At 39.5% G+C, this 27,243-nt stretch overlaps 1 protein-coding gene and 1 pseudogene across 1 annotated transcript in view; one reads left to right on the top strand and one right to left on the bottom strand.

The window, feature by feature from the left end:
• The window catches only part of HS6ST3 (heparan sulfate 6-O-sulfotransferase 3), an 824,577-nt gene that overhangs the window by 668,400 nt on the left and 128,934 nt on the right, over positions 1-27,243 (top strand). The window lies entirely within an intron of this gene.
• LOC114038403 lies at positions 17,847-26,610 on the bottom strand (annotated as a pseudogene).

The following is a 27,243-nucleotide window of genomic DNA, read 5'->3' as shown; positions in this document are numbered from 1 at the left end:
TATGAGGAAGCAAGAAGAAGATCAAGGAGGAATTGGACCCCTACTTGCATGTGAATAGGAAGAAAACAAATGATGGGAAGAAAACAAATGATGGAAAGAAAGCAAGATTACTCAGCTCCCTATTTTGTTTCTATTTTCTCTACTAAGAAAAATTATTTTCAGAATGTGACAGAGAGAACAAAATTGTTTACCGAGGAATTAGGAACAATGGTGTTGTTGTTCAGTCATGTCTGACTCTGTGATCCCATGGACCATAGCATGCCATGGAACAAATAAGTGGGACATATGGTGAGTTTCTACCTGCTCTTAACCAGTTCAGGTTCTTGGCCCAGATGTCCTGCATCCTAGGTTACTGAAAAAAAAACTCATTGGTGTGATTGTTGAACAACTGTTAATAAAATCTCCTGACTTTCAAAAAATGGAAAACATTGGACACTTCAACCCATAGTGTCATAGGATTCAGAGGTGGAAGGGGCCTTAGCAATCATCTAGTACAATTTGTTCTTTTTATAGATGAGGCAACTGGGCCCAGAGAAGTGGCAGCCAGAGGTAGTAGAACAAGAGAGGCAGGATTTGGATGAGGTCCCAAGACTTCAAGGTTAACAGTTTTTCCTCTGTCCCAAGCTAATAAAAGCTGATCGAGTATTAAAAAACAAAAAAAAATTCCCCCCAAAAAACAAAAACAAACACACACACACACACACACACACACAAACACACACAAAACAAAAAAAAAACAAAACAACAAAACGCTGAGGGGCTGCACTTCTTAATTCTGTCACTTTTGAGCCACCATCATTGTACTTCCCATTAACATTAGGCAGTAATATTTTAACTAGCTTTTACAAAAGATATTTGCTAAGAGAGTCTAATAAGAAGAGTTTCTCCAACCTTCCCACCTCTCAAATGTCTAGGGACACATTCTCCCTCAAATACACATAGAATCCAAGCTTAAGCTTAGGTTATAATGATGATAAGGAGATGTGGAACATGAGTAGAGAATGCACATGGCCAAAGAGCAAATTCACAACTCCTGGTTTCTTGAATCCATAACAGATATTCATCTCTGGTGCAAGGTGTCATACCTTTTTCTGTCAGTGTCTCTTCACGTTTATTTTCAGTGTGTCATCTGGACGCACTGCCTGCTCAGCTTCTCTGATAATATAGACAATGAAGGAGGCTGGTATGGAAGAAAGGAGAGGAAGAGCTAAAAGGAAAGGGAAAGGAAGGAAGGGAGGGAGGGAGAGAGACAGAGAGAGAGACAGAGAGAGACAGAGAGAGACTGAGAGAGACAGAGACAAAGACAGAGAGAGAGAGAAAGAGAGAGAGAGAGAGAGAAAGAGAGAGAGACAGAGAGACAGAGAGACAGAGAGACAGAGAGAAAGATTTTTCTCTCCTCATCTCCCTACCTAGTGATTCCCTCTCAGTAGCCTGAATCTGAAGTCTGGAATCATCCATTACTGAGATGAAATTTCTCCTGATATTCAACACCCCAAAACCATGGTTAGCTTGTTGGATGAGTCAGTCACAATATTCTCTTAACTAAATCAAACAATGAATTTATAATTGATAAAGGGTAAACTAAGGATACACTTTTTTTACACATTTTTAAAGCTTAATTATCTATGTTGCTTGATTTGTTGATTGAAGTAGGAGTGTGGAATCACCACTCTTACCCTAATATTATACAGAAATAAAAGGCAACAGCTCTCCAGTGAGGGTGAATCCTTTGTTTCCATTCTTTTCCTGATTATTACAGCCTTTTAGGTCAAAAGATGACCTACTTCTTCAGATGTTTATGGAGCCATCAGCATGGTAGCTTTGACTTCCTAGGTTTATGTCACCAGAATTAGAAGATAGATTTTTGGGTCGGAGGGTTCTTTTTCTCAATCCTGATCCCTTAGATGAGGATCCTTAGGGTCCTCATCTGCTTGATTCTCTGGCATTGAAGGCTTTAAGTTATGCAGGGGCAAGGGCCCTCATATATCAATATTGTATTCCCAATCAAACAAATTGAATGTAGAGATAGTTGCCCCTTCTTCCCACTCCTTTTCCCATTTAAATTTTCTGAGGAAAATAAAATTTCTGGCCCAGGGGATATGCTTTGTGATGCATAGGAATAAAAACTAGAGAAAAGACTAAATCAACTATGAAATTGGGGAGGGGGGAAGGGGAGGAAGGGAAGATTCAAGAACATTTTTGCTCCTTTTCTTTTTCACAGAGAAGATGTCATTGAACAACTCTGAGCCTTCCTTACCTGAGAAACTGATGGACTGCTTGCTAATGTAACATGCCAGAAGATTGACAGAAAGTGAAAAGAGAAAAAATGCCACTACTGTCACCTCTTCTTTTTCAAACATCAGGAAAGAGAAAGCTAAGACAGGATTTGGGGAGGTCCAAGAGAGAAGTCCATGTGACAGAAACCATAAATCACTCTAGAGGTCTTTGGGAGTAACAGTTGCTTATTCAATCAATCAATCAAGCAAGAATTTATCAAGTGCTTACTATGTGCCAAGCACAATGCTAAGTATGGGGATGCAAAGACAAAAGTAAAAAAAAAAAACCGGTACTCATATACATACAGCTATATATTCACACACATGCACATCTTGTTTAGTTTCTTTGGTTAAGTGCTACATATATTCATACATGCATGTAGGCATGTATGTATTCCATTTGTGCTTTGTATGACGTAGTATATGTATGTGCATGCATGTGTGTATTGTATGTAGTAGATTTGGGAGAGGTACATTAGTAACTGCAAAGACCAAGAAAAGCTTCATGTAGAAGATGGATGCCTGAGCTAGATCTTAAAGAAAACCAGAGATTCCAAGAGGCAAACTTATTAGGGAATGACAAATGGAGACATTAATGTGGAGGGCAAGTAACAGTGTGGTATTAAGCAAGAAAGAAAAAAAAGAAAGAAAGAGAAAGAAAGAAAGGAATGATACACCATATATATGTATACACATACAGATACACACACACACACACATACACACACACATATATATATATATAAAATGGTGCCCAGTGTGCATATGACTTGATATGTATGTGTGTATATGTGTGTGTGATTAATCTCTACGTATGAGAATGAGCTTGTGCTTCTTGTGAGAAAGGAAACTAGGACCTTCTTTGACTTTCTAATGAAACTACAGCAGCATTTAGAGAAAGAGGAGGGGGAAAAATCTGCTTTCTATTTGCATATGTTTTGACACCAGTTACTAAAAACAGGAGGCAGCTAGGTGGAACAGTGGATAGAGTGCTGGGCCTGGAGTCAGGAAGACCTGAGTTCAAATCTGGACTCAGACACTTACTATTTGTGTGACCCTGGGTAAGTCATTTCACCCTCTTTGCCTCAGTTTCCTCATCTGTAAAATGAGCTGGAGAAGGAAACGGCAAACCACTCCAGTATCTTTGCCAAGAAAACCCCATGGACATTTTGGTCCATGGGGTCATAAAGAGTCTTACACAACTGAAAGACAGCCAAATAACTGTCAACAACGGAAAACAGGCATTCCATATCTTCTTGTCTAGAAGTAGGATTCCAGCTTTGCAGACTAGATTCCCAGGCCCTCTGGGCAGTGCTGGACACACTGCTTCCGTTTACTTCAAGGATGATGTTATACATAGATCATTTCAGTACATGTGTCACTGTTGACATGGAATGTCTAGCTTCAAAATGTGGGAAGGAATACTGGGAACTGAACCTTGTGGTGCAATGATATATAAGAGGAAACAGTGACAAGTAGCAGAAACAGGGAAAGTATGAAAAAGTACTTATTATATAACTCTTCTCATTGTGACCTCTGTTTAATCACTTGTTTGAATCTTCACATTACCTCTTTCATGGTCCAATGACACATAGTGAAGTTTTTTCTAAGGCTGTCTGGTTAATGGGTACTTTTCAACCTCTCAGTATTCTTGATAATTTCACACTTAACTTGTATTTTGGATTCTTCCATAAAGTTAATGCAGTATAGTAGAAAAAGAGCTGGGCTTGAAATCAGAAGAACTAGAATTTCAATCTTAGCTTTGTACATACTAGCTATATTACACCAGACAAGTTACTTAGCCCTTGAGTCTCAGTTTCCTCATCTGTTAAATAAAGGCGATATGTATACTACTGTACAAATGGTGCAATATATGTAAGCACTTTGCAAACCGTAAAAGGGTAGATGAATGTTATTATTACCTCACATGTTATGAGAAAATTATTTTGCAATCAATCAAGGAAGCAACAAGCTTTTTTAAAAAGCACTTACCTTGTTCCAGACACTGTGCTAAACACCAGTTGAGGTGGGTATTCATCAGGGATCTTTGCTGAGCCCTCTTTACTTCTCTCTCTGTATTATTTCACTTGGGGATCCCATCAACTCCTATTTATACAATTATCATCTCTTTCTTAATGATCCTCAGATCTTATCTAGCCCTATCCTCTAGACTCACATCACCAACTGCTTGTCAGACATCTTGAACTGTCCATGGTCATCTTAAGCTCAATAGGTCCAAAACTAAACTTACTGTCTTTTCCTCCACACCCTCCCCTCTTCCTAATTTTCTCATTACTGTTGAGGGTACCACCATTTTTTGCAAGTCTTTCAGGCTTGCAACCTAGATGTCAATCTCTACTCTCTCTCTTTCTCTCTCTCTGTCTCTCTCTCTCTCTGTCTCTCTCTCTCTCTTTCTCTCTCTCTCACACACACACACACACACACACACACACACACATACACACTTCCATCCCCACCAAAGCCAATCTGTGGTCAATCTTGTTGATTTCACCTTCATAACATCTTTTGTATATGCCCCTTTTTCTCTTATGACGTCTACCACCTGGTACAGGTCTTTGTCTCCTCACTAAACTATTACAATAGCCTTCTGGTTGGTCTCTTTGCCACAAATCCCTCCCTTCTCCATTTCATCCTTTACTTGGTTGTCAAATTGATCTTCCTAAACATAGGTCTGCTTATTTTACCTTTCCCCATATTCAGTAAACTCCAGTGGCTTTCTATCACCTCCAGGATCAAATATGAAATCTTCTGTTGGGCATTCAAAGTCCCTCATTACCTGCCCTCCCCACACCTTCCAGTCTTCCTACACCTTACTCACCCCACATAGTCTCCATTCACTGACATTGGCCTCTTTGCTGTTCCTAGCACAAGAGCCTCCATCTCTTTGCCCTATGCATTTTCACTAGCTGTCCCCCAGGTCTGGAATTCTCTCCTTCCTCATCTTCACCTTCTTCTGGCTTCCCTATGTTCCTTCAAGTCTCAGCTAAAATCCCATATTCTGCAAAAGGCCTATTTTTTATTCTACTTCATGTTCTTGCCTTTCCCTCTGTTGATTATCTCTCTGTGTTGAAATATCTTATATATGTGTGTATGTGTATATCCACTCACATAAAAACATATATGCATGTATACATATACATATATATAGTCTGTCTATCTATCTATCTATCTATCTATCTATCTATCTATCTATCTATCTATCTATCTATTTATCTATCTATCTATCTTGTTTGTTCACAGTTGTTTGCATGTTGTTTTCCCCATTATGCTGTGAGTTCCCTGTCTTTTTGCTTTTCTTTGTATTGCCAGTACTTAGCACAGTGCCTGGCATATAGTAGGTGCTTCATAAGAGCTTGTTGAATAACTGACAAAAACAGTTCCTGTTCTTAAGGAGTTTACATTTTAATGGGGCAGACAACATAAACAGAAATCAATAAACACAAAATAAATATGAAGTGTTTAGAAGATGATCTTAGAAGGGAAGGCACTCTCCGTATAAACCTCCGAAGGGCTCTGCAATGTGAGTTGTTCAATTCAATTAGCATTTATTTGGTATCATTTTTCCCTGTGTTTACCTTGGATATTGCTTACCCAACCACAACCCCTTCAGCCTAGTCAGTCTCACAATTATAACTCCTTTGCATGTCTAACCTTTATTTCTTGCCATTAGTAACCTCTGTACCAAACATTAGGTCTCCATTTTCACTGGTGTGGATGCCAATTCCCTATTTAATATTGTCTGGAAATTTCATTAATGTGATACTTACCTCTTCTTCCAGATCACTAATGAAGCTGTTAAACCAGACCAGGCCTGACATTCATTCCCATGGCATCCTGCTGGTCACCTTCTTGCAACTTGACACATTGCCATTTATCATTACATTTCCTTACGGGTCTGTCAGTATATTTTCAGTCCTCATGACAGTGCTCATATCCAGCCAATTTATGTTAATTTTCAAAGTGATCTTTCTTAGACTACTATATCAGGCTTTTCCTTCATCTACTGTATGACATCACAGCTCTACCACCCGCCCTCCTCCTAACCCCACAATGCAAAGTAACAGACTATATATATATATATATATGTATATATATGCACATATATATGTATGTATATATGTATATGTATATATGTATGTGTATATTCAGTTTATTTATTTTTAATTTGGAAAATTCAACAACAAAATCAACGAAAGCATTTAGATTCTATATTCAGTACCTTTCAAGTACTTAGAAACTGAACTTTCTGTTTTAATTTATAAATAACATCTTGCTATGAATATATGTGGACAGTGAATACACAATCTGAATAGGACATGAGAACTCCCTCTGTGGATGCAACCAGTCAGGGATTTTATAGATAAGTACTAGGGAGTTGCCTGTGCATCATAGAGGTTAAGTGACTTGTCCAGGGTCACAGAACTAGTAAATGTCTGAGGTAGAAATTGACCCAATCTTCAAGAGTTCAGTGATTGATACAATCATTCCACATTGCCTCTGGCAATAGTGAAAGCAAGTATAATTTGCAGCTTATATGTATGTGTGTATGTGTGCGTGTGTGTGTATACATATATGTATGTATGTATATATATATATATATTTCAGTATTGCAGAAACAGTGTTGTGAATCATGATATGTCATTTTAAATGATGCAGTGAAGTCTCTGAGGGATACTCTGAGGGATACAATGCTCTGATCTGGGGGATCCAGGCATTTCAGCCCCTGAATGCTTTACATTTTTTTTTTCTCTTACCAATAGATAGAAATATGAAGGCTTTTAGACACAATTTGTAGTATCATGTACTGTGATGGAATCAGTGGTAATCAGATGGTAATCAGTGCCCTTGCATGTTCATTCACTATTTGGGTAATAAGGGAGTGGAAGGAGAGGGGCATGGTTTGGAGGGAGAGAAGAGAAGGATCTGTGTACAGTTATCCCTTCCACATTGCAGGAGTTAGGGGCGCATGGCCCCAGTGATCTTGAAAATTTGTGTACAATTTTTTGGCCCTCCCTTCATACAAGAGAAGTCTGAATCTTTTTTCTTTTTCTTTTATGGGGTGTTTATAGTAGCTTATTATAAAATTTGGGTTAAGTATTTGGTCATAGTCTATATTATACAATACTATGCATATATTTTATGTATTTCTGAGTTTCTAAATTTTTTCTGGTTTTCATGGGTCATCTGCAGCCTCCACAAAACTCCCCCCAAATTTTGATTTAGTTCCTTATACCGACCAATGATATATCAATACTGTGATGGGGAAAACTGTGATGTGGAAATGATAACTGTACATTTTTGGTTACCCTTAAGAGAGAAATTCCATACTGCTTACCCTGGCAAGTCACTTAACCCCGTCAGCCTCAGTTTCTTCATCTACAATGAGCTGGAGAAGGAAATGGCAAAACTCCAGTATCTTTGCCAAAAACAAACAAACAAACAAACAAACAAAACCAAAGAAATGAAAACCCAAATATGGTCACAAAGAGTTGGGCACAACTGAAAAACAACTGAACAACAACATCTGGAAGAAAGAAAATAAAACTCCAGACATACTTTACTTTTGGCTATTTTAGTCATAGCAATTCTTTGGGTCATTGTACTAAAACAGCTTGTTAGAAGGTATTTCAGTGAGGGAAGATAAGGCCAGCTCCGCATCTGTGGTGGTCCCAGCTTCATTTTTCATGAATAATTAAAAGGTCACAAACATCTAACTATTGTCATGGCTTAAAGTAAGCATGTATTAAGTTAAGGATACAGAACTAAATCATCACATCTTTCAGTGAGTGGCACATTCAAAGTCATTTCTTCTAAAAATGCTCCAATTTTCCTACAGAAATTCCATGGTCACTGCTGATTTGGCTAGCTCAGAAATGCATCAAATATTCAGAGCCTTGAAAAATGAGATTTGCACTATGAAAACACAAATGATTATAAATGAGAACATTCCCAGTCAGGCATAGTTTTCCTCTGTCAATCAGTGTTATCATGGCTATCTCATCCTTAATGTGATTATTTGCTAATGAGAGGCTCAAATGAACAATGCCTGCAGCATTAGTAGCTGAGTGAGTCATAAAGTGACAATACTCAGTTCCTTTACCAGGCCTTGGTGTCTGTAGGAATTTTCTTGTCTTTATTCACACACGCCCTTGTGTTCTTCCTAATGAGGATTCCATTTTTATTATACAAAACAAGGAGTCTCTGGCATCCAGAATTCTAGAGTGCTAACACATTAATAGTTAAGAAGAATCTTAAGACCAGATGTTTGCAGCCTACTTGAAAGTTATGAGGCCTTAAAGATGATGCCTTATTAGATAGTTTAGTGAGTTGTTTTGGTCAAAAATATTTATCATCTGGTGGCCAACTCTCCAGAGGAATGAGCTTTGGCCAAACTTATCTAGAGGGGTATGCAATTCTCAGAGACACAGTGGGCACACTCATCATTGGATCTATTATCAAAGCCTTTGTTGGACCGACTAGAACTTATAATCCAATGGAAAAACCTTGGTAGGGCAAGGTTTGTATCTACACCACAAGGTGGCATTATATTAGAACTTTTAATGGAGGAGGAATTATAAAAATAACAACTCATTTTGTGTGTGTGTGTATGTGTATGTGTGTGTTACAAGTGAACAAGAGTTTCATATAAAAATGATTTTTCTTCATAACCTTCATGACTCAGTAAGGGAGGTTGGACTGCTATCGCCATTTTATGAATGAGAAAACCGAGTCTCAGAGAAGTATGGTGATTTGTCCAAGGTTGTACAGCTTATATAGTAGAGGCAAGAGGGAATAATGGATAAAGAAGTGGCCTTGAAGCCAGCAAGAACCAGGTTCAAGTTGTGCCTCTGACACTTACTGGCTATATGACCCTGAGCAAGTCATATTATGTCTTAAAGCTCTAGAAAACTCTCTGACACTGTAAATTACAGCAAAGGTACTGACCTGCTTTGGTAGATGGAATTTCTACACCTGGAAGTTCCCTATTCCCGTGAAATTATAGGTCTGGTTTCTCTATGCCTACGCAGCTAATAAATGGAGAATAGAGCCCCAAACTCAGGACTTTAAAATCCTGCTCTCTTTTTACTGATTTGGAGTTGAAATATAATGTGTTTTGTTGAAGATAATAGCAAAGATTTCTTCAGTTAGGTTAAGTAAAAGAAATTGGGTCTATGGTTTCCGTTAGAAAAGGCTTCTAGGTTAGAAACATCAGCCAAAAACCTCCAGAGTAGTAGTTGTGAATATTCATTTTGTCATATACTGAGTTACTCAAGCTATCTCAAGGGTTTATCAAAAGATCTTTAAAAATTTAAGACAAAAATCCATTTTCATTTAGTCTAGCACTTCAACTCTAACTTACCTTTCCAGTATTATTTCTTCTCACTCTCTTCCATGCCCTTTACATTGCAGTCAAACTCTATTTTTAGCTGTTTCCCAAAAATTGTTCTCCCACCTTTGTGTATTATTGTTATTGGTGTTATCACAATTTTCTCTTCTCTTCTCTGGGACCAAACTTATCATGATTACATAACCTCATTTCCTTTTTATTGTTCTTTGCATTTCCATCACTGTAGTCATTGTTTATATTATTTTCCTGGTTCTGATTGCTTCACTATCAGTTCAATATAACTATTCCAATATTTCTCCAGATTTCTCCCATAAATTCTTTATATTTTAATGTTTAATAATATTCCATTGTATTCCATTATATTCATGTACCACAATATGTTTAGTCATTCTCTGGTCATGGGCACTGACTTTGTTTCTAGTTTTTTCTATCTTAAAAACAGAATTATTAGGAATATTATATATGGGGCTTTTCCATCTAACTCTCTAAAAATATAGGGTATATGACTACAATGAGATTTCCAGGTCAATGGACATAGAAATATTAGTCCTTTTGTGTGTATATAATAACAAATTGTTTTCCAAAATGGTTAGACTAACCCATAGTTCCACCAGTAGTTCTATTCAATTTGCATATCATGGGATTATATGATGGGAGATCTAAAACAAGAAGGGAATTCAAAGATTATCAGCCTGACCTCTTCATTTTACAAATAAGCAAGTTGAGACTCAGATAAAATGACTTGTTCAGGGAGACACAAATAGCAGTAATAGCTCACATTTATATTGTCCTTTATGGTTTGTAAAATAATTTACATATATTATTCCAACCCTGTATCTATTATTATTACTATTTGACAGATGAGGAAACTGAGGCTGATAGAGGTAAAGTGATTTGCACAGAACCAGGCATCTAACAATCTAAATATCCAGGTCTTAGTGATTCCAAGTGCTGTCCCCACCAATATATACTACATTGCCCATCTTAGTAGTAAATGGCAGTAACCATTTGAATACAAATATGTAATGCATGGTGCACATGTAACAGCAGCTTACCATTACTTACACTTATTCAAGCTGATGTTACAGTAATAAAACTTATACTTATTAATTCATGGAATCAAACTCACCAACTGTTCAGTAATGTAAACACCAAACTCTCTAGGAACAAGTCTTATCCCTGAAGGTCTCAGTAATTATGTCTCATACCAATGTTTATGGCAAGGTTCCCTCTTTGTCCAGTCAGAGGCCATATGTCTCCCTCTGAGGCCACATTCTGGCAAGTCTCTGTCCACATAAAGTTATCATGGGTTGCTCACACTTCCAAGTGTAGGGAACAAAGGAGATCATTCTGGTAGAGACCCAAGAATAGGGTGATCACTGGGGCCTCTAGTGTGGCTTGACGGTTGTTGCTAAGGGAATTTACAAGTTACATCTAAGTTCTAATTGGTGATGATTATCTAACCTTTTAATTATAAGAAACTCATTCAATGCTAATGTCATTAGTGTTTATCAGTTTCTCAGAATGGAGACATACACCTATTTCTACACCCATATCTAGACAGCTTTAAAAGATGTTTGCGAACTCTGGGGAATACACACTTGTTATTAGCAGTTGATTATCAAATCTGAGGACACATGTTTTTAACAAGTGGTGACCAAATTTGGGGCAGCTAGGTGACCCAGTGGATAGAGCGCCAGGACTGCAGTCAGAAAGACCTGAGTTAAAACCTGGCCTTAGACACTTATTAGCTGTGTGACCAAAGGCAACTCTGTTTGTCTCAGTTCCCTCATCTGTAAAATGAGCTGGAAAAGGAAATGGCAAATCACTCCAGTATCTTTGCCAAGAAAACCCCAAATGGAGTCACAAAGAGTTGGACACAACTGTGAAAACTGAACAAATGTCTACATTTGAAATAAATACACATCATTACCAGATATTTACAAAATGTGGGTTATACACAACATTGTCAAACTATACCATTCAACTCCTTATCTTATTACCAAAAAAGAAAAAAGAAAACTTCTACAACTACTTAGTCACAAATTGGAGGCCTACTTAAGATAAAATGGCATTGCTCATACTATGTTAACATACTTATTTTCATTACAAGGTCCCTTAACTTCAAATCCAGACTGTTTTTCAGCACATTATACATTTGAGATAGGCATCAAAGGATATGGTAGAACTATGGTTAAAGTACAAGTTGAACAGTTAGTGCAAATGTTAACTGATGCTGTCTACTTATCTTCTTGCATTCATGAAAATTTGATATCTTCTCATTCATATGCAGGAAAATTGAAATAATTTTCCTTCCAAAGTTCATTGTTTCTTATTTGTTGCTCCATTTTTCTAGAGAAGGAGAAGAGAAGTTGCCCTGGCTCAGCCTGACTGAGTTCCCAGGATGAATGTCGAATCAGTGTTTGAGTAGTATCAACAAAATTTTATCTCCTCCTTTGAGGAAGAAAAGAAGGGGCAGATTGAGGCCAGCAGATGGATAGCTGTGCTCTAAGTGGATTAGCTTAGTGTATCTGGCAGCAAGGCCAGGGTATAAATGATACTTGAACAACCAAGTGCCAGATACCAGCTAGCAGGCAATTGTGGGAGGGGAAAAGTAAATGGGTTATGATGTTGCTAAGCAAAAGCATTTTGTTAAAATGATCCATTGTTTTTCTTCAAATGAAATATAAATCCAGAAGAGAAAACAATCACTTCTTTATTTTGTTTTAAGAAGCAATTTGCCCAGTGGAAAACAATTTACTGACACTAGAAATATGTTTTATGGAAAAAAGTCTACATAATTGACTGCCTTTCACCATTACATGGTATTATAAAATCCTTGAAATTCACTAAATTTGCATCTTGTGACACAGCACCCAGTGTCCTTATATTCCCAGTGACTCCCTTCATACTCTATTCCATGGCCTAATCTATTTTATACAGTTATTCAACTAAAATTTATCTGGATATATGGGGAGGTTCTGATTATCAAGATTTACAGGAGTGAATCAGACTAATGTCATGATAAAAAAAATGATGATTGGTGTTACTTTTATTTAACTTTTATTCAGTTACACTGACCCTAGCCAGTCCCTCATTGGTTTATTCTTTAGGTATAACCTCCTTTCTCTTACCTGGCTTCCCTTTTCTAGTCCAGCTGACTTTGATTTAAGTGCACTATTATTAGCAAAGGAAAAAGAAATATTAGAAAGATGACGTTTCAAGACAAATATATAAAAAAGAGGCAACATAGAGTAATGTAATGAAAAGTACCAACATGTGGTCAAGATTAAAAATGCAGATGTGATCTATGAGACTGCCACTCACCACATTCCAATCTACCCCTCTCCTGGGGTAAGGATAAATCTGCCCTTGATCCAAGCATCAGCTAGGATAGCATCTTCCAAAGGAGAGTGGAACCTATCCAGAAATCATCAAGTGGGTGAAAAGATTCTCCCTCTCCAAACACACCATCCATGCACGAGAGGGAAAAAAAAATGAGTCAGTGATATAGCCCTGAACCAGGGATGGCCTAATTATTATGCCACAGAGAGGAAAGATTGGGTTAGATACTGTACAGGTGGTTTTTGACTTATATAATTCTATTAAGAAGTTAATTCAGTTTGATTCAAAGTAGTTCAGTTAAAATAACCTAACTAGGTATGGAATACATGCTGTCAGAGAAAAGTAGGACATGGGTGAGGTTTCTTTTAGCTCTGACAAGAGAAAAAAGACAAGCAACAAAATTAACAAGACTACTTAGCCTCAGTATAGTCCCTAATGTGAGGTCCACCCTTGCCCCTCACAATACATCCACACATGCACCCCGTCAGCAACTGGTATGTAAAGACCCAGAGGACAGGGACTGTGTATTCTTTTTCCTTTTGCATCCTTTCTTTGCCCATCCTCTGCCCCTAGACTAGCAATGACTATTCACTGAGAATGCTCAATTAATGTTCTAGAGGCAGCTACTGGCACAGTGGATAGAGCACTGGACCTGGAGTCAGGAAGACCTGAGGTCAAATGCACCCTCATATACTCCCTAGTTCTTTGACCGTAGGCAACTTACTTAATCTGTGTTTATCTCAGTTTCCTCAAAACTAGAATAGATAAAATAACAGCACCTACTTTGCAGGGTTGAAAGGATCAAATGAGGTAATATTTATAAAGCACTTAGCGCAGTACCTGGCACATAGTAGGTGCTTTATAGATGTTTTCTTCCCTTTCCTCTTGTCTGCATGAGGATTACAATGAAAACAAAGTGTCTCACATAGGAGAGGATTACTAGGTGGCTAGCACAGAAGGGAAGACTTTTCCCAAGCTCTGCTGCTTGGGTCAGAACTAGGTAAAGGTACTCAATTCTGACTTAATTATAAAATATGCGAACTTAAAAACTACGGTTATTTTGGTTGTTATTGTTGCTGTTCTTTGTAGTTTTAATTATTTTTTATTTTTATCTCGTGTGTGTTTTGGGGGACAGGGAAACTTCCAGATTTATTATTGTAGGGAACTCCCAGTAAAGGAAACTCTACTGATACAGATCAGTAACTTGTCTGCAATTAACCATCTTAAAGAGCTGCCTGGGATGCTGAGAGGATGAGTTACTTGTGGGCATACAGCTAGGATACATGAGTTCCAAGACTTGAATATGTATTTGACTCATAATATGATATTACTCTTCAGGGAGTTGACATACTTTGGAAAAAAAAGGGTCTCCGCACCATTAAAAGTAGAATTTCCTGCATTAGCAGTATGTAGATTTATAAAGAAATAACAATAAAACATCTAATTTCATATGCCCTACTGTGGGCTGTACCCTAGGAAACTGTTCCCGTTGCCTACTCCTAGTCTCAGGTCTGGACATTTTTGACAGTATAATTTGTTTTTATATAGAGTGACTAGGAAAATAGCAGATATTTCTTTTTGTTTGTTTGTTTGAAATTTATTGAAAAAGTAATACAAGTAGCAAAACCAACCCACTATAACTAAACACTATCACAACCTACCCTGCCTTTCACTACCAAAGTCCCAAATAACAGATCTGATCATCACCCAATTTAATTTAAGGATTTTCCCAGTTTGATTCTGCCGCCACATCTCCTAGTTCATCAAGAAATGTAAAGAGCTATTCAATACAATACATCATTGTGATTTTTTTTTAATTTATAAACCTTCATTTTGTTCTTTGCTACTAAAATAATATACTTGAAACTAGTTTGTAAGAATGAAACCTAGATTGGAGACCAAATTAGTGGAACAGGGTCTGGAGCAAGGAAACCAGTCACTGCTGGGGTGGGGGGCTAGGGCTCCCCAAGTCTCTCTTTCCTGATCCCTGCCCCCCAACACTGTACTGGATACTGAGTGGGCCTGTCATACTGTAAACAGAAGCTCTGGATAGCTGGCAGCTAGGGATGGTACATTGAGCTGTGAGAGAGCCATCCCTGTGATCTCACCTTGGGGTGGAAGAGAATAAAGCTAGAGAAAGTTGTCTGTGGTGTATCTGAGTTGCTTTGGTCAAGCTCCTGCCAAGTCCCTAAAATTGGGAGTATTGCTGAGCCTCTTGCAGTTCTGATCTAGTCTTATATTTTCCCTGCCCTTGGTGCCCTGGGAGGGCAGCCCACCACCTCCTTTGCATCTGGTTATTTTCACATTTAAAATATAACAGGCAGAGAAAAATCCAAATAGTACCAACATCTACTGCCAGGTTAAGGTCAAGGGGAGGAGAAAAGAAGGAGGCTGTGGGACAGGGAATATGCAGGCCAAATGACCTCTACTATGCTTGAAGGGGGGAACAGGCCCACAGGGGACACAAATATTTGATTAAGACCACACAGCTAGTGAGTGAATCACTTGTGAGCCAGGTGATGGAGCAAAAAGGCACCACTAACCACCTGGGTGACAATGGATGAGCCATTTAACTTCTCTGGGGCTTGGTTTGCATCAATCAATAAGGGGGACTCAACTCTTAGGGTGTATGAAGTTGGGATGAGGACTCAGCTCTACCACATTTGTGCTTTAAAAGTCATATCACCCTGCTCTGGGACAACTTTTCAGTAAACCTCAGTCCTCATTCTTACCAAAAACAAAACAAAAAAAACACCAAACTTTCTGGGCCCCACTGGTATGTTTGATAATGTTCTCAACTCTTTACTCCTGTCCTTGATGTGTGAAGATGATACTGCTGGCCTGTTCTCCAAAGAAAGAGATGTTTGTGGTGTTTTCCCTACTAATGGTGATGCGCTTACAATGACCCTTCCACTGACTCTGGTCTTGTTCCCTATGTGACAAAGGACATATGCTTGCTTGGTTGAGCTGTCCCCCACTTCTGGTGAGTGATCAGCTTCCTCTTGGGAATTTTGGACTTTGCTATAATGTACCATGGCTCCGGACACTTTCTTGACTGGAGACTGTGTCTTCATTGGCTCCATTCTGGGTTGGCCTTTGTGACTAAAGCACCAGATGGAGGGCCTGCCTTCTCAAAGGGACACTACTGTAGCCCATAGCTCACTGAGGCCTACTCTTTTTCCCCTGCTGGGATCAATTCCAGAGTAAATGGGTGCTCACAGCCTGAAGTGGCATGACTCCTGGTATACAAGTTCTGGGGCATGGAGGCCACAGAATGGCAGTCTGAGGGGAGGTGGCTGATATGAGTGAGCTGCACAATGACATTCTGTGGCTTGGACAAAACTGCTAACTTTTTTGCCTCCACTTTGTAGCTTACTTTGTCCTCATCCTGGGAAGCCCTTGCTTTTTTCCAGTTCCAGGTTAGGGCTCAGGAAGATTTGTTTAGGACTAAAGAGGCAGGTCGATGGGAGGACCAGTCACCATGAGAAAATCCTCAACTCTAGGCAATGGCCCTGGGATAGGTTAGGCAGGTGCCTCAAAGGCAGGCACAGGGGAACACTGCAATCATGAATCCTGAGGACGTGAGTGCTAACACTTCAAAACCAAATTCAGCAAGCTTCAAACTCAAGTAGAAAATAGTCAAGCCATATGGAAGGAAGACATGCTCTGATTCTCAGGTCATGCTACAACTCTGGGAAAGGAGACAAAGGTCCCAGGCACACAAGGACCTTGGCCTAGGGAGCAACCTCTCTTGGTAGGCCCTAGTGGACAGAAGAGAAGCAGCCAAGTCTGGATGCTTTAATACTTCTAGAACAGTGAAGTTGCTTCTGGAAGGCTTCTGGGCAGTTCAAGGCCAATTCCACCATTCTCCTACATGTGAGCAGAGCATGGTAAGAAACAGAGACTTACTCTTACACCTCATTAAGCTTCCCCATAGTCCCTCTTGAAGCCATTAGGTAGGACAAGGAATTTTTTTTTTTGATGCATCAGCTGATCATGCTTGCTGGGTGGATGTTGCACAGTTCACTTGGGTGGTCAGCAGCTGTTGTTTTGAGAGTACTGTCCATAAAATTTGATCTATTGTGTTAGGAGAGGGTGGGGGGAAGGCTGTTTCTGAAGGGACCAAAAGGTTAAGGAGGTAGGTGACAGTTCCCTGAATGTGCTTGAGAATTCACAGTATCATACGTTTGAAGTTCCAGTTTCTTTGCTCTAAATAGTTACTGAAATAGCTTCTTGAAAAAGAGTGTTAGAAAGAAAAACACTATATTTGCAGTTGAGGTCTCTGCCCATTATGGTGTGTGTTTGGCTCTTTGCCCATGATTCACAGAGGAACACCCTTCCAATCAGGCACTGGGGAGATGCCTCCACTACTCCAGGCTTCAATCAGGCAGATGAAGTGAACTCATTGGCTCCAGAGGGGGAGGAGTTGGTTTTTGTAGCCATGTGTGTCACCAAGAGGGTACAATAAGGAGCAGAGACCAATAACCTGTCTTTCTCCTCCAGCACAATGGATGAGTTTCTTGTGAGGCGGCAAAGCCCATGGAATGTTCAGGTATGAAAAAGTGAGGAATGCAAGCCACTCAGAAAAAAATTACTACTGCTTAGCTAAAAAAAACAATCCATAGAATAAACAGATGGGCAGTTTCTGACATCATAATCTAGAAAAAGCTATGGCAAAGGATCAGTGACATTTAGAAGAATCTTACGTCATCAATTCCAAATGCAAAGGAAGATGGATTTTCAGTGATTTTAGAAAAAAATCTTGAAATTCCAAAGCCTGAATACTGAAGGAATTTTCCTTATTGTTCTGTTAGTTTTCTCTGAGACTGGAAAAGGAGTGGGGTGAGATTCCTGAGTTACTCCTCAGTGATCTTGGTCTCCTGATGGACAACAATCTTGGTCACTGACGATACTGACAACTGAGGTGTTGTTCCTTGGCTTCTTTGATTGTCTGAATGAGGACCTGATCATGATCAATGTCTGCATCTCCTGTGATCATAATTCTTTTTTTTTTTCAATCTGGGTCTCTGAAATCCCAGCTTTTACGGTCTTGGTGATCTGAATCATGGTGGTGCCACTTGTGGTCTATGGTCTGAGCTATCAGCTGGACACCTGGCTCTAAGTCGCCATTGCCTACATTGGTTTGGGTAGCCTCATAAGTGATGGTTTTAGTCTCAGTGTGAACAATGGGAACATCTTTGGTTGAGATTTCACTTTTCCCAGCATTAGCAACATCTAAGATGGTGAATGTCTGAGTCTTCAACCGGGAAAGCTGGAAACTTTAAATGAGGGTGGAGAACCCTGAACCCACTTAAAAGTCAGGATATGGTCCATTTTGCTTCCTACTTATCTCATTTGATATAACACGGTCTTCATCACCCTCTGCCTCTTTTTCACCAGTGGACAGCTAATAGGAAGCACGTGTTTTTGAGAGCATGTACTTCAAGAGCTTTAAGGCACCAGCTTTCTCTTCTACACCTATACATAACCCAATAGGACAACTTTGCATCTCCTTGTTACTAAGGAGACCAGCTGTCCTATGTGCTTTGTCTCCTGCCTCCTTGTCATTTATGGAGACAGGCCCAAGTCATGGCTTTGTGGAGATTTCGATGAGATTGTCATTTGGGTCCCATTGTGAGCCACTAAATGCTCAAGGCCCTCACATTCAGAGTCAAGGTTTGGTCTCTGTTACTGGTTCCACTTCCTTTTTGAGAATGTCATCCATAGCTCCTTCTTCTGAGGGAATCTGCCCATTGAGGGTCAGTGTCTGGAAGGGGGAGTGAGTCAACTGGCACTTTTCCTAGTCACTGGACCGAGGCTCCAGGACAAGACTCCATGAAACTCTCACTAATGCTGATCTTCTTCTGAGTCTTGTCTAAATCCTTCTATACTTCAGTGGGCTCTGGTTCTGCTTTTTCAGGTGCCACTTCCTTTTTTATCTCTCCTTTCACAGTATCCTTCCACATTTTAGAGACTGTGGGTTTCTTGCCATTCGAGGTACCAGGGAAGCTGACTTCTGAACCATGGCTGTGAGCAATGGCTGGTGCCAAAGTAAACAAAGGACTTCTGTCTGGTGTCTCTAGTGCACTACCTCTATTGAGGCTCTGAAAGGCCCATTTACTTGTTGCACGCTAAAAGTATGGCGTGGGCGTGCCAATAAGAGTGCTGGCTTGTCTAGTTTGGGCCTGATGTGCCACTCTAATGAAATTTGGATCCTAGGGCTAGAAACCTGCTCTTGGGAGTGATTTCAGTGGATGTTAGTCTGAAAAATGTCTGATGTTTTACCCATACTTTCCAGAGTTTCTTAGCTGCTCAGTAACTGGGAAGGTTGAATCCAATGGTACTTTCACATTGTTATGCTATCCAGGTCGAATCTTAATAAAAAAAAAAAAAGCAGTCACACTCGTACAAATCTTCAGCATCTTGAGCCAAGGAAAGCAATTAAATATCAGCTTTTCTTTGTACACAAGAAGGCCACTAGAACACACTCCCAATATGAAGTCCACTCCCTCCAAATCCTTTGCTTTATGAAGGTCAACTCCATACATGGACAGCTTTTCGGCATTCTCCAGAAATGCCAGGTCAGCTGGGGTTGGAGTCATAGACCTATATGACTTATGAAGTTCTATGACCTTCTTTTTAAGCTCTTTTGGTCTGGTATGGGGCCAGTTTAGCTCACTAACATAATCAGCATCATGAAGTTCTTGGTGACAGTCTCCCAATTTAGACTGGACAGTGTAAGAACTCAGCAGAGCTAAAGTGGCAAAGGAGTAGGTCAGTCATCCTATAACAACGTCCTGCCAAAGCTGAAGACATAAGTAATACCTTGTTGCATCTGATAATTGTGCTGGGTCAGGGGATAAAACTTCACATTAAATGTAAAATTCCTAGGGGCCTGTAATCAAAAGGGGATTATGGACTGCGCAGTACTTTCACTTTAGGTTCGGATCTTAAGACTCAAAGACAGGCTGGATACTAACTTAAGAAGTAATTGGATTTATTTGATAATGCTTAAGGTGATGGAGAAGTAGGAATTAAAATAATGTACATATGCATATGATCTAGTGAATCAACATAGAACAAAGAAAGGATAGAAACAGAGAAAGAAAGAAAGAAGATAACTCACCAAACCAGGCAAGCTCCAATCCCTGACTTAAGGAACAGGAGAGACTTAGAAATGGCAATCAGTTTCCTGATTGGGAAAACCAACAGAGTTGGGCGTCCCCATCTCTGAAACAAAGACCTCCAAAGGTCTCTTTCCCAAGTGGCCCTTTTAATATCTATGTAAACCACAGGAAAACAACCTTAGAACACAGAGGGAGCTTGGCCAGAGCTCCAGATGCCTATTTTCTCTGTATGTGTCCAAGGATAGGCCAGATCCTTGGATACACACATATTTCTTGAGATAAGAGTTGTTCTGCCTGGGTAACATAGTTTGTTTATTCTTTGATGTTCCATTCCCTTGGTGCTCCGGGTCACACGTACTAACTTTAAATTACATCCCTTGTGTCAAGTCAGGAGGCAGTCATGTGAGGGACTGAGGAGGATCTCCTCAGTTTCCCTTACAGGGTCCCAGGAAGCTGCTTTTTGCTTTCTTTTTTTTTCTCTATATGGAGAATCCAGGCAAGTCTTAGAAGTCACATTGTCCCATATGAGTAGAGCAAAGGAATCCTCTTCTAATAGACTGAGATGTTCACATACTCTCTTTATCAAATCTTGTCCTTTAGCCTATTTCTCCACAACACATTCATAAACTGTGTCAGCCTTCAAGGACACCTTGTAGTTAATGCTTCTGTGTCTTCTGACAGCTTTCTGGGAAGACCCAAACTCTTTCTGTTTTTGGTTCTACGCTTTCTTTTTCACTTCTACATTGGAGCCCTCTTCAAATTCTTCTCCTTCCTTAGTTCAGACTCCAGATCTTCTCCCTTCTCTTCCTGGGCAGCCTGTGTTTCTGTGCTACTTAAAGTATGAAATCCAAAGACAGGTAGGTCTGTTTTAAGTTCAGGTTCAGGGGTAGCAATGGGGGCCTTTAAAAGAATCTCTTCATCAACATCAGCTCCAAAATTCTCTGTGACCTCCCTCTCTTTTATCCTTAGGTAATTCTGTTCCTTTGCCTTCATCTTCAGAGACTTGAGACATAGGCCTCTTGAGAAAAGAGGAGAACAGCAGGGACAAGCCTTGGCTTTCTGATGTCCGCTCTTTCTTCTTACTCAAGTCTGTATGTATGTGTGTGTGTGTGTGTGTGTGTGTGTGTGTGTGTGTGTGTGTGTGAATGTGTGTTATGTGTGTGTAGGTGTCGCCATCAGAAGCCTTCTGCTTCTGTTGAGAATGATTAATCCCCTCAGCTGCCTTCTGTGATGACTTCCCCAGCTGAGCCTCTTATGTTCCACTTCTGGTGGGCTCCTTCACCCTCCTTCTGCTGTTGGTGTTTTGGATTCTCAACCCCAGCTACTAAGTCTTTCTCTGGCCAGAAGAGAACTGGGAGGGGATGAGGGAGGGGGGAAGAGCTGCACCAGTTAACCAGCCACTCTGGACTCCCAGATATTTCTAATGTTAGTGAAATAAAGTTGCTTCTTATTCAGTATTTGATATTTTAATGGCATCTATGAAGCCCGTAGATTTTAAGGCCAAAATTATGTTCGGTTTGCCTTTGATAATTTGCTCTTTAACATTATGCTTTCGGTTTGGAAATCACATTCGTCTCTCCTCCCTAATCCTTTCCCTAGCTTTTAATGTTGCTAGGGGACATTTGCTCAGACTGACAATCACATTGGTAATTTTCCTTTCATATTTGTAGTTATGTGCCCTTTGAAAACTATATTCATTTCCTCTGAATGACGATTTATGGAAAAAATCTTTATGGTAATATATTTTTGGTACATATGTTGGCATAATGATTATTTTACTTAGATATTGTTTTATACTCAATATATGTCCATTCAGCTGTTAAAAATTTTGATAAAATTATAACTAGAAATTCATGTTATTTCTAATGTTATTCCTAAGATATAAGCACCTTGAAGTCATAAAATTAATTTTACTAATTCCTTAAGTGTTCTATGAATAGATTTTTTTCTCTCTCAGTGATTCTATCCTATTCCTCCTCCCTCAACCCGCAACATAAAGTATGATATGTGAATGTGCCTAAGAAAATGTCTATGGGGCAGCAAGGTTGCGCAGTGAATATAGCACCGTCCCTGGAGTCAGGAGGACCTGAGTTCAAATCCAGCCTCTGATACATAACGTTCACTAGCTGTGTGACTCTGGGCAAGTCACTTAACCCCAATTGCCTCACCTCCAAAAAGTGCCAATAGTTTAAGAAATAAAATAATTTATAGAAATGTAATAACTAGGGTATATGTTTTGAATTTGTTATAAAAATTAATGTTCTAGAATATTTAAGCAATCATTCTATAGCAAATGAGGAATAACTGAGAAAAAAATTTAAACAGGGCTCTCCCTTCTTTATATGTTCCCTCAAGGAGCAGCATGGCATAGTGTATAAAGAGTTGACCCTGAATCATGGAAGATCTGGGTTCAAATCTTGTCCATGACACATAGCGGCTATGTGATTCTGGGCAAGTCATTTGAACTCTTATAGGATCTACAGTCCAGGCAACCTCTCTAAGATTCAAAATTGCAGAGAAAATATTGACATGAATTGGCAGGGGGAATTTCCTTACCTAGGCATGCCTTGTACCAGTGAAATCACAGGTCTAGTTCCGTTTCCTGTCTTTATATTCTCTCAAATTGTTTCCTTTGCCTGTGATACTCTCCTTCCTCTTTAGTTTTTTCCAAAGCCTGCATGTTCTCTAAGGCCCAGATCAAGCCCTGCTTGCCCCAGGAAGCCTCACTTGAATGGAGATGGTGGTGGTACTGTAGAAAGACTGCCTCTGAAGTCAGTGTACCTGGGTTCAAATACTACTGTTAACACTTACAATGTGACCTTGGACAAATCACTTAACCTTCAATTTTCATTTCCTCATATAAAATGAAGGGGTTGGAGGAGATGACCTATGAATATCACCTCTTCAGTAAGATTAAAATTCAGCCAATTAAGTGCAAGGCACTGGCAATGTAAAGGTGACAAGCAATCTCAAGTTCATTTTTCAGTATGAGGTGACAAAGGCAAATATCTACAATCTGATACATAGTAGAATGTGGTAAGATCATAGAGGAGTGACTTGATAATTAATTTATGAAATTTTAAAATGGGCTTGGGTATGCCTAGTTCTTTGGGTACTTAATGGGAAAGACTATCATAGCAGCAGGAAACGGGCTTTCATCACACTTTAATAACCTCTCAAGGGGTGGGGTAAAACAGTGCAGAACATACAGAATGAGTAGTGAAAGGGGTACAGAGGTAGACAGCGTGGTGACAGGGGATAGAATGATGAGGAAAGACAGACAGTGTGAAGAAGAGGATGGGGATGGAAAGAGGCAGAGAGCATAAGCATGTAACTGTGGATTATAGTTAGGAGCACCAAGCAGCATGATTCCAATGAAGATAGAAGAATGCTCGGGGAACAGGAATTTGAGATCTCATTTTTATAGGGTGTTGTGGGAAAACAGAATAACTCTTATCTTTTGGATTAGTTTATTAACATATCCAAATCAATTCAAAGTTGGCATTAAAACTTTAAAATTAACCTGTCCGTACTATCTCAAAATTATCAGCATCATTTGGTTATCTGCTGGTCTTCTGGAATTTGTCTATATATCTAGGACCAAAAGTCTTTGACTGTAAGCCTGAATGGCTTTGTCTGTTTCAGCACATATGATTTTTGGTTAATATATGATACAATTTGTAAATTATGCTCCTTTGATTTACGGGATGGTTTGTATGTGACTTTCAATTCCCATTTGCAATCTTACTTCACGTTATTGCCCCTTTATACTGGTTACTTATAAACTAACTATACTGACTAGGAGTTGAGGGGAGGGTGGTCAGGGGGATCAGGGACAATTTTAACACAAGGAGATATGAAGTGATATGAATGCAGAGACCACTTCTACTTGGGAGAATCAGAGAAGGCTTAGTGGAGGAGGAAGCATATGAGCTCCACAGTATATGGGAGTTCAATAAATTCTTATTGAGGGATTAGTTAATTTACTGTAGCACTTGTAGCATTTCAACAGGTAGAGATAAAAAGTTTGGAAAACAGAATGGACAAAAGGCATGGATCCAGAAAAGTAGAGGCCATGTTTGTGAAATGTCTTCATCTTAGCTTCACCCTACTAATTGCTAGAGCCACAGTAGAGTTGGTTTAGAGTGGAGAGTTCATAAAGGGAAATAGTGTATAAAAAGACCTGCAAGGTAGGTTAAATATGACTATATTTGGAGGGCTTTGGATTCCAAGGCTAAGATGTTTGAACTTTATTCTTTAAGCAATATGGAAGTACTGAAATTTTTAAGGAACAAAATAAAATGACCAGTGGTATGCATTAGGAAGGTTAATCTTCTTATACGGCAAAATGTGGATTGGCGATGAGAGAGACTAGAAACAAGACGACTAGGTAACGGGATATTTTCATAGTCTAGAAGATACTAAATAAGAGCCATTAACAGAAATAACAAAGTCATCAGGAGAAATAGGGACTTTTTGTTATTTTTTGGAAGGAGGGTTGGATTGCAGGAAGATGATGATTAGTTCAATTTGGGACATGATAACATGACAACTGTCATGAGTATGGAGAAGAATCAAAGATGACTCAGAGAGTTTTATGTCTGGGTGATTAGTTAAATGATGATGGCATCAGCATGAGTAGGGAATTTGGGAAGAGTGATTTTTGGGAGACGATAATGAGTTCAGGTTTTTTTTTTGTCTGAACAATGGATGTTTTATAATACATTATCATTTTTAGTTATGTCATAGAAAAATAAATATTGTATAAATGATTTACAAGAAGAAAGAAAAATAGCAACACAGAATGTCAAAAATATAGCTAACGATGGTGAAAACTTCACCCTCTACCTCAGGAACAAACATCCTCCCAAAGTGAGAGTTTGCAATTGCTAAGGCCCCTTTACCTACTCTCACATAGCACCATTTTTTTCCTACTCATACCCAATATTTCTTCCCTTCCTCCCAGTTCCCAGATATCAACCAATGATTCTGTACCAGTGATACAATCATTTTACTTAGAAATTCTCTGTAAGGATAATGGGAGTTCAGTGGTAGACAAACTACAGATGGAAGGGTGACTCTACTGATATTTAATTGACTTTAATCTTCTCTGTGGTTGGAGAAGAGGGATGACTGAGCCCCCTCTTGGGCTTGGAGGGAATGGTGCTGTCCCTCAAGCTCTTCCTTCCTTCAGCCTCTGCTCTACCAGGATCAGAAACATGAAAAAAAAAAAAAAAGCAGTGTCTTTTCATGCTTGTTATAGCGAACCCTACATGGGGACTTCAATTGAAGTGTAGCTTATAAGCTCATTACAAGTAGGGATTGTTTCATTATTTGTATCCTCAGTGCCTGTCTAGTACCTTTCACATAGTAGGCATTTAATAAATACTTGATTGATCCCTGATGTGACAAAAATGGGCAGAAGTTAGAATTCCCATCAATTCTAGATATAGCCCTATAAATAGGGTCAAGCATGGTCATAATATAAATATTTGACCCAGATATATTGGAGCAGAGCTTTTCTCCAAAACTTCTTTATACACACCAATATCTTTGTAATTCTTGCTACTTCTCACAAGGCTGGGCAAGAGAATTAAAAATGAATGGAGGTGGATGTGATCCTTAGATAAACCATCGATGTGTAGTTTTGTGTTTGTTTTTACATAATTCTGACTTTTATGAGGCAACTTATCTCTTCCAGACACCCAAGCTAGGAAAACCAAATCCTTTCCATTAAGACTAAAAAGAAAATGAATTTGTGGTTGCAATTAAACAAACATAGAGCCAGATCACAGAGGAAAAAAGCTTTTGTGATATAGAATTCAGATTTGCATGCTGGGAGCAGTCTGGTTTGGAAGAGGGCTTGGTGTATTCAAGATGATCACAATGGAGTAATTTTTGTTTCCTAACTTGAAGCAATAATACTTGGCTGGCATGTCCCCAGATACCTAAAGGTCTCAGTAATGGGAACATCCTTAAACGTTATGATTTTAAATATGTGCTGTAGTTAGGCCAATGGCATGTATAGGGATATATCTTCCTTCCAGATTTTCCTGGTTCACTAAACAAGTGGCACCTCAGAATCATTAGGAGGTTAATCCCAATAACACACACAATCATATCATTAATACTGACACATGATGGGAGTGGCCAGTTGTCTGATTGATAGGGGATATTGTGGCAAATATTGCACCTGTTTCATTCCAGGGAGCGGTAAGTTACATATATTTCCTTCACAGCAAGAAGTACAGACCTTGTGTTCTTCTTATTCTAAGTCTACGCAGCCAGTAGACAAGCATTCTTTCCAGGGGCACACAACATTTGGTGACTGATATGCTGTTTCCAATGGTTTCCATGATGTGTTGAGTGTAGCAGTATCTAGTCTCTCGAGGACAGTAGATATCTGGAGCCCATCAGTTGCGTTCATAATTGTCTGCTGCCTTTTCACAGATGAAACACTTAAATCCACCAGGATATGGGGTGGCAGAGCCATGCATTGGTTTCAGCCTCTAGCATCCCACTGACCCATCCATGCACTTTGAGGTTCCCTAAAAGAGTGCAATGCAGAGCCTGGCCAGGAGGGGAAAGGAGGGAAGTGGAGCCCTTGGAGGTGGGGTGCAGGAGGGGAGGGTGGGGATCTGTGAGTTAAGTTTTGAACATGTTGAATATCACAGGTTGGCAGTACATCCAAATGTACAGCCAGGGGTGGGGAACATGTGACCTTGAGGCCACATGTGGCCCTCTAGGTCCTCAAGTGTGGCCCTTTGACTGAATCCAAACTTCACATAGCAAATCCCCTTAATAAAAGGATTTGTTCTGTAAAATTTAGACTCAGTCAAAAGGCTGCACCCAAGGACCTAGAAAGCCACATGTGGCCTTGAGGCCACAGGTTCCTCAACCCTGCCTAATCAGTTGGTAATTTCTAATGGGAACTCAGGGGAGTGGTCAGGACTGAATAGATAGGTTTTGGAGTCATCTGTGTGGAGGTTGTATTAGAAGCAATGGCAACAGGTGATCTGGCTAAAGGAAGAGAATGTTAAACAAAGAGAGGATCACAGGGGCAGCTAAGTGGTGCAGTGGATGGAGCTCTGGCCTTGAAGTCAGGAGGACCTGAGTTCAAAATCCA

This window comes from Vombatus ursinus, unplaced genomic scaffold, assembly GCF_900497805.2.
Source record: "Vombatus ursinus unplaced genomic scaffold, bare-nosed wombat genome assembly UNPS02011014.1, whole genome shotgun sequence".
Classification (NCBI taxonomy): domain Eukaryota; kingdom Metazoa; phylum Chordata; class Mammalia; order Diprotodontia; family Vombatidae; genus Vombatus; species Vombatus ursinus.
This window is presented reverse-complemented; position numbering and strand designations above follow the sequence as displayed.